This window comes from Cupressus sempervirens, chromosome 6 (assembly GCF_028749045.1).
Source record: "Cupressus sempervirens isolate cs-2001-9-10 chromosome 6, ASM2874904v1, whole genome shotgun sequence".
Classification (NCBI taxonomy): Eukaryota; Viridiplantae; Streptophyta; class Pinopsida; order Cupressales; family Cupressaceae; genus Cupressus; species Cupressus sempervirens.
In genome coordinates this window covers 149,075,292-149,084,627 of record NC_143123.1, presented here as the reverse complement: position 1 = coordinate 149,084,627, position 9,336 = coordinate 149,075,292, and positions in this window count along the sequence as shown.

Genomic DNA, 9,336 nt, shown 5'->3' with positions numbered 1-9,336 from the left:
TTATTAAATGTCACTAACTTTTAGGGTTTTCCTTTTAGGTTTTTGATCTCCTTCATAAGGATTGATTGGTTGTAAATTTATTCATTCTATTTTGCACAAGTAAAGTCGATCTTCTTTTTTATTAATCAACCCCCCCCCCTTTCTCTCTCACTCACTTCCTTGTAACAGGTTATTTGCATGTAGAATATCTAGGGATATATGAATTTGTTTATCATCAAATCCTACATGGTATCATAGCCTTACCTGCGATTGCCTTTTTTTGTTTGGAGAAAAAGAAGAATGAGGGTTTGATAGAATTAATCTAGAATTTTTGGAGCATTTTGTGTGAAAAAAGGGGTTTTTTGGAGTTGTGATGGAAACGATTCAAGAAAAATAATCATAGAGCTAGAGCTGATTTTCAAACATAGATATCTCCTTCATACGAAATCCTTTTTTCAAGCAATTTTTTAAAAAAATTTTGGGGTAGAATTTTGTGATATACACATTGGTGTAGGTTGTTTTTTATCTCTATTTCTAAATTGTTTTGAAAATTGTAAATCCTAGTTTTTACAAGTTTGGAGGCTTTGTTTTGACTCATACAAACACATTTTCATGTGTTTTTTTTTTTAAAGTGCATGATTTATTGTCTGCTTTCTAGATCTGATATCAGTTTGAAGTAATATTGAGTGGGCATAGTACTTTCAGTATTTGGTCATTTTCTGGCTTGCAAAAAACAATCCAACACCTTCCAAAATAATGGACGGGACCTCTTCTTGTGTAGAACTTCTAACCCCTCATAACTATCACACATGGAAGATCTTGATGACACAACTTCTCTAGTCAAAAGGGTTGTGGTCTTGTTTAGATGTCATGCAACTAGTTTTATAGAGGCCTTTTGAGGTCATGCAACACATGAACAAGATGGATGAGGTAATGTGGTTTATTTCTTTGAACGTATCCAACTATCTATAGTTTCATCTTGATGGGTGCAATACCCCTCTAGATATGTGAACCAATCTTGATGGGTTGTTTGGTACAATGAATGAGTTTAGGGCACTTTAGATCAAGGAAGAGCTTAGTATCAGACTCTTTTCCTTCTATTGAGGACTTCTTGATGAAGTTCAAACAACAAAGATCTTTATTGCAATGTTGCAGGAAAACCAAGACTAATACTAAGTGCATTTACTTGATTCTTTCTAAGCTTCATGGAAAATTTAATATTTTTTCTTCTACCTTCCATTCCACCAAAGATTATTTGGGTAATAGATTTACCATGCCATCCTTTGATGTTTTTTCATTTTTGTTTGACTCGAGATCAAGCTAAGATCTCTCAGGTGGATTCTCTCATAGGCTCATAGACTAATGTATTGCTATCTTGACCATCTTTTGGGATGAAGGAGAAGACATAGAAATCTCATTCTATAGAGTTTTAGATTGATTCTAGTCCTCATAGTTTGTGAGGGCCATCTCCTCCTAAGAGGGGTAAACAAAAACCAAAAAGACAAAATTATGCTTATTGTAAATAACCTAATCATGATTAGTCACATTGCTATGAGAAGTTAGATGGCTATGCCAAACAGGTTTAAGATTTAATAGATCTCCTTCAGAAGAGCAACAATGATATTCCTTCTACTTCTCATAGATCTTCTAAATCATCATCATTTTAGTCAAATGGTAAAGATATAGGAAAGGGTCATGCATAGTGTGAAACTACTGCACCTGCTTCTAGATGGTTACTAGATTTAGGTGCTTCACACCATGTGGCATCTTCTTAGGATTTTTTCTCTTCTTTTAAGGCTTCTCCTACTCCACACATTTTGATGGGGAATTTATAACATTGTTATGACTGTATTTTGGAAATGTTTTATTGACATTGATGATGATAAATTTCATGAATTACTTTTTGTTCCATACTTGCCCTCTAACTTTCTCTCTATTTATCAAATTACACAATGGAATAGGGAAGACAATTGAATTTGCACAAGATTCAATGCACATCAGAGATAGTAAGACATACAATATTATTTCTATAGGGACTATTGATCATGTTTCCCACCTATATTCTATCTCACATTTTGTTCCACCATCTCCACTATCAAAGACTCACTCTCCTTCTTCACAAGAGGCTATTGAGGTGAAGTTAGGTCGCTTGAAATTTTGTGTTGTTCCCAAGACTAGAATTGTGACTTCTACACCTCCACCTCTTGTTTAGATTCCATCTCTTGCACATGATTACTCTTCAAGATTTTCCTACTATTGCAACTCCAATCATCAAGCAACCTACTATAGTTGTTGAGGATATATCATAAGATACACATCTCCTATTAGATGAAAGATTCATCACACCTATTATCCCACCTCCATTGGAGATTCCATATCAAGATTCTCATGCTTTCTCCTTTGAGAATCAAATAGGACTTCTAGCTACACCTTACATAAATGGGTTTTATCATCCTTTTCCACTACCTTTGTTTCCTTTAGATTGGAGCCACATTGGTATGTCTATCAACACATGAGTTCTACCATTCGGGGGGGGGGGGGGGGCTATGGAGTCTCAAGCTTCTATCATGGGGTCTTTCATTGTACTTTGGTCTTGAGAGAGTCTCTTGAGATGTTTCATTTGTGCATCCTTTTCCATCTATTTTTGGAGTAGGATTTTTTCATTAGATTTTTTCTGTTTCTCCATTTCATAGAGATTTAATTATGATTGGGTACCTCATCAAGCCTTGTTGTCAGGACCCAAGTTTTCTTTTAACATTATAGTTTCCTTGCATTGTTTGTAGCTGCATTGTTGTTCATCTAAGGGGGGTGTTAGAGTAAAAGGTTAAACTAATTTAATTATTAAATTACCTTTATTCCCTTCTTAAGATTTCACTTTTTGCACCTTGCATTTCCATTTAATAATTAATTAGTAATTTTTAAATGTCATTTATCTTGTAGGGTTTCAATGATCGGTTGTAAATTCATTCATTCTACTTTGCACAAGTGAATTCAATCTTCTTGTTTATCGATCAAGTCCTTCTCTCCCTCTACCTTACTTACTTCCTTATAATATGTTATTTGCATTCAGGATATCCAAGGATCTATGAATGTGTTCATCATCAAATTCTACACATAACCTCAAGCATACCTCACAAAAACTCAAATATATCTTTAGGAAAAGGTTTCATAAATATATATGTAATCTACTCTTTTGTGCTCACGTACTCTAATATGATCTCTTTCTCTACAAATTTCTCTCTCAAAAAATGATACTTAATAGATATTTGCTTAGTCTTAGAATGTAATACAAGATTCTTAGACATACTCACTGTACTTTTGTTATCATAATATATGACACTAGGTTCTAAAAATTCTATCCCAATGTTCTTCAACATCTTCTTCATCCACATGATCTGATTACAATTGTTTCTTGCTGCTACATACTATGCTTCTAATGTACTCTATGAAATCCAATCATGTTTCTTACTTAGCTAGGAAACCAATCTTCCTCCAAGGAAAAATTCTCTACCACTAGTGTTCTTTCTTTCATCCATATGGCCTACCCAATCTACAACACTATAAATACACTGAGTAAAATCACTTAATCTATCATACCATAGTCCAAATCAAGTGTACCCTTTATATATATATATATTCTTTCTATTGTTGCATAATGTGATTCCTTAGGACTAGCTTGAAATATTTCTACTATCCTAACTACATTTGCTATGTTTTTTCTAGTGTGAATCAATTATTGCAAATCTCCAATCATAGATCTATACTTCTTTTTCTCAATTGTAGGTGTCTCATTTTTATAGATAATGTGTGACCAATTAACATAGGTGTATCAATAGGCTTACAACTTTCTAGGAAAATATTTTCAATAAGTCTTTCAAATACTTTGCTTGTGATAAGAAAATACCATCACTATTCTATACAATCTATAGACCGAAGAAAAATTTCATCTGACTAATCATATTCATTTCAAACTCATTCTTCATTTCATTGGCATATTTGTCACTTGCTTCATCATTAACTTCAAAGAGTATGTCATCAAAAAATTATTATAATGATCAATAATCTGTCCTCAATTACTCTTAAATATAAGTTACTATCTATCATACCTTTAGCAAATGCAAATTTTGCCAAATATTTATCCAATCTTGCATACTAGATTCTCTGTGCTTTCTTTATACCATACAATGCTTTCTTCAATTTGCATACCATGTCCTTTTCATCTATCAAAGGAAATCCTTCAGGTTGCTCAATGTAAAATTCTTCTTTAAGTTCTCCATTCAAAAATGCTGACATTGCATCCATCTGATACACTTTACACTTCCTACTTGTTGTATAAGCCAAGAACATTCTTACTATTTCAAGTCTGACAACATGGAAAAATGTTTCCTCATAATATATACCTTCTTGTTGTGAATATCATTTGCATACCAATATTTATTTATTCCTCACAACTTCTCTTTGTTCATTCATCTTATTGTTGAATACCCATTTAGTTCCTATAGCATTATTGTCTTTAAGTCTAGGAACTAATTCCCATGTCTTGCTCTTTACAATCTAACCCAATTCTTCCTTCATTGCTTGAATCAAATGATCATTCTTACATGCCTTATCTACACTGTTTGGTTCAACATGAGAAATCAAACATAATTCCTCATGCACTATATTTCTTGTTATCACTCCTTTGTCTTTACTTCCAATAAATTGATTCTCATGGTGGTTCTTTGTCAAATTCCTATTCAGTGTGGGAGTTGTTATTTCAAATCTTACTTCTTCTCTCAGTTCTAATATATATTCTTCTCTTTGCTCAACAATTTGAACATTATTATGAAAATCATTGTTAGTACCAAAGAAAACTTCAATATTTTCTCTAATAGGTTTAGGATTATCTTCTTCTACATCAAAAATATAATCCAACATTATCTCTTTAACTCACAACTTTTTATCCACTTTCACATTTGAACACTCAACAATTATCTTAGTTCTTTGATTAAAACATCTATAAGATTTCCTTTTCAATGAATAACCAAGGATCATACCTTCGTCGCTTCTTGCATCAAACTTACCAATATCACTATCTCTCTTTATGTAATACTTATTTCCAAAAATTTTGAAATATTTCAATGAAGCTCCTGTGCATGTCCAAACAAAAATTCATAGAGATTCTTATTTGTACCTTTTTTGATATGTACTATATTCATGGTGTATACTACTGTGTTGATTGCTTCTCTCCAAATGTCTTGGATACATCACTCTCAAACATCATTTCTCTTGTTGATTTAGAAATCCTATTTCTTCTTTTTAGAAATCCCATTTTTCTCACGTATTGTAGGTGCTAAAAGTTGTCTCTTAGTACCATTTTATTCACAAAAGATGTTAAAATCTCTAGAAGTAAACTCTCCACCTCTATATAATCTTAAGCATTTTATCTTTACACTAGATTCATTCTCAACTCTATTCTTGAACAACTTAAACCTTCAAATGCCTCATACTTTTCTTTAAGAAATGCTACCCACATCATTTTAGTGAAATCATAAAAAAAAATCATAAAGTACCTTTCATCATAGAATCCTCTTATTCCAGCAGAACCACTCAAATATGTATAGACAATCTCCAATTTCACCATAGTAGTGAACTTCTTGCTGGGGAAAGAAACTTTCTTCTTCTTATCCATAACACATTCTTTGCAAACAACATTAGTAGGTTTTATGATTCTAAATAGATCTCTAACATCAAATGTACTAATAACCTTCACAATGTTATCAAAGTTTATATGATGAAATATTCCATGCCATAACCAATTGTTATCATCTTTTTCAACCAAACAAGTCATCTCTGTAGGTTCAATTAAAATGCGTTACCTCTGGATCTTGTACTACCCAATAAACTTATCATCTTTATCTTTGATAATGCATATTTTCCATGTGAATTGCAACTAATAACCTTTATCAACCAACTATCCAACACTTTGAGCAATAGGTTATGCTTTAATCCATCAACAAAATAAACATCATCAGTGTTAGTCTTTCCATCAAGAGTAATAGATCCTATTCATGTGATAAGACAAGCTACATTGTTACTAGCTCCAACAATTCCTGAATCATGATTTCTAAACCTATCAAACTTATTCATATCTCCAGTCATATGGTGTGAACACCCACTATCTATGATCTAATCATATTTCTTTTCAACTTAAAAAACTAGGGATTTTCCTTCTCTAATTTTTTTTAAAAAAGATTTTCTTCTTTTATAGCCATGAACCCTAATTCATCATCACTTTCACTCTAAACTCTTTTCTCTGATTCATCATCTTCATTTACATTTGAACAATCTCTAGGTCTTCTAGGCTTAAAATTATTCTTATACTTGTTCTATCTTTTAGGAAACTTAGAAGCATAATGACCAAATTCATTGCAAGTCCAACATTTAAAAATTCTCTTACCACCTAGTTCTCTTCTTATAGGGATGGCAATTCCTTCTTCAATTCTTCCATCCTCCTCAAATCTGAATCTACTAATACTAGCACAGTCTCCATTGTTGCTTACCCTTCTTGTTAAAGAAGGAAGAATGATCAATGCACTAAAATTTGTTTCCACTCTAGGTAATTCTATAGATTTCTTAAAGCTCACTTCTTATGCTTTCAATCTTCCAAGCAAAGTCTCTTTGGTAAAATTCTTAGTGCAGGGTATCACTAGTTCAATCACCTGCACTACTTGCTCAAATCATGGTGTCAATTTTCTCAAAATCTTCCATACAATCTCTGTAAGGAAACTTAGGTGTGGAAACAACTTCCTACACTAATCTCTTAAGAGAAGTATGGTGCAAATCCTATTAAAAAATTTCACTTACATATTCAATATCATGTAAAAAACAATATTTTAGCCAAGCAAGCATAACGAAAATAGACAGAGAAAGAAACACATAACACAAAGATTTGCTGGTGGGGAAAAACCTTTCGGTAAAAAAACCCCACCCCTCCAGAACCTGCACAATGTATTATCTTCAACACATGGTTACAATACACTTACAATGCAAGTTCAACAGTGACAATAGAAGACTCTAGTAGCAACTCACAGTACCAACAATACACTACTTCACATACTCCTCTTTGCAACCCTAAAAATGCTTATAACATGCGCTTCACTTTTAGGGCTAGACCCAAAGGTAATTGTATTAGGGTTTTACCATTCTCTAAGAAAATAGGAACCCTAAATTTTTTTTATTGGGGTAGAGTGTATAGTACTCAAATTTATTAGCTGCCACATGTCTTCACCTATCATTGAATCTTCCTAACATAGCTCTTACGTGTCATAGTAATCCATCATAACCATTTTAGCTATGATCTCCTTATACACAATTCAAGATGCTGACACATCAACATTATTTGCAAGAAATACATTTTACAAAACAAATAATAAGAATAGGAATTATCCAAGGTTGAGACACCTTATTCCTAACATTCTCCCACTTGTTGAACACCTTGTAACAACAACAGCAACATAACAGGAACTAACTGCTATAGGCCAAAAGGCCCATAGACTCTAAACACCATCTGAACTTCTCAGTGCCCACTGGTTTTGTTAATGCATCTGCAACATTCTTCACAGTATCTACCTTCTCAAAATTTACCTTCCCATCTTCCACCATATCTCTCACAAAGTGAAACTGCACATCAATGTGCTTCATTCTGGCATGGAAAGTTGGATTCTTTGTGAGGCAAATAATGCTCTGACTGTCACACCAAATAGTAATCTTTTCTGCATCAACACCAACTTCAGAACACAATCTCTTAAGCCAAATGGATTCCTTACAAGCATGAGTAGCAGCCATGTACTCAGCTTCTGTAGTGGACAAAGCAACCATAGGTTGTCTCTTTCTCATCCAATTAATGGTACCACCAAAAATAGTGAGCACATAAGCACTGGTGGATCTCCTGCGGTCAATATCACCTGCCCAATCTAAATCCATAAACACATGAATACAAACTAAATGTGGAGATCCAAAAGAGTTACCATGATAACATATGGAGTAATCTAATGTACCCCTCAAATATCTAAATACTTGCTTAACTGCATCCCTATGTACCTATCTAGGATTAGCCATAAACTGACTCAGGACTCCCACTGCTTGGGCAATGTCTGGTCTAGTACAGACCATAGCATACATAAGACTACCAACTACACTAGCATAAGGTAATCTACTCATGTCCTCCATCTCAGTAGGAGATTTTGGACAATCATCTAGAGATAACTTTGTTCCCAAAGGAATAGGAACACATAGTGGTCTACAATCTACCATGCTGAACCTATCCAACACAGACTTCACATACTTACTCTGACTCAACCAAAGTTTTCTGTTAGACCTATCTCTACTAATTTCCATACCCAAGATGTACCTAGCTGCCCCAAGATCTTTCATCTCAAACTGTGCTGACAACTAAGATTTAAAATTAGAAATCATACCCTTACCCTTCCCAAATAGAAACATATCATCAACATATAATGCAACAATAAGAAGGTGATCATTTTCAACTCTAAAATAAACAAAATGATCTAATTTTGATCTTACAAATCCAATTGACAACACAAAGGCATCAAACTTAAGGTACCACATCCTAGGAGATTACTTCAAACCATATAGAGATTTCTTTAATCTGCAAACTAAGGATTCTTTACCTTTAACAATGTAGTGCTCAGGCTGTGACATATAATTCTCTTCCTCCAAATCACCATGAAGGAAAGTTGTCTTCACATCCATCTATTCTATCTCTAAATCATATGATGCAACAAGAGATAACAAAAATCTAATGGATGTCAACTTTGCAATAGGAGAGAATATTTCACCATAATCTATTCCCTCTACCTGTGAATACCCCTTTGCAACCAATCTAGCTTTGTACCTTTCAACACTGCCATCTGTACATAATTTCTTCTTGAACACCCATTTACAGCCAATAGATTTTCTCCCTTTAGGAAAAGGTACAAGGTCCCAAGTTTTGTTTTTCTCTAATGAAGCCATCTCATCATCCATAGCCTCAATCCAGGAACCTGCATCTTCCATGCCCAAAGCCTCTTTCATAGATCTAGGCTCATCAGTGTTAGTAATCAAAGCAAAAGCACAACTAGAATCTAACATAGAATAACCAAACTTTTCTAGTTGCTTTCTTTATCTTGTAGATCCCCTCAAGGGCTGCGGTTGAGGTTGTTCTTCCTCTTCTTTTGAACTATCAGAGCTGTTAGAGCTCTCCTCATCATTAGACCCAACATGGTCTCTCTGTTCAGTCTTCTTAGGGGTAGAGACAACTAAACAACATCTTTTTCATTTTCTTTTTCATTTGGTTGTAGCACAATAGGAGAAGAT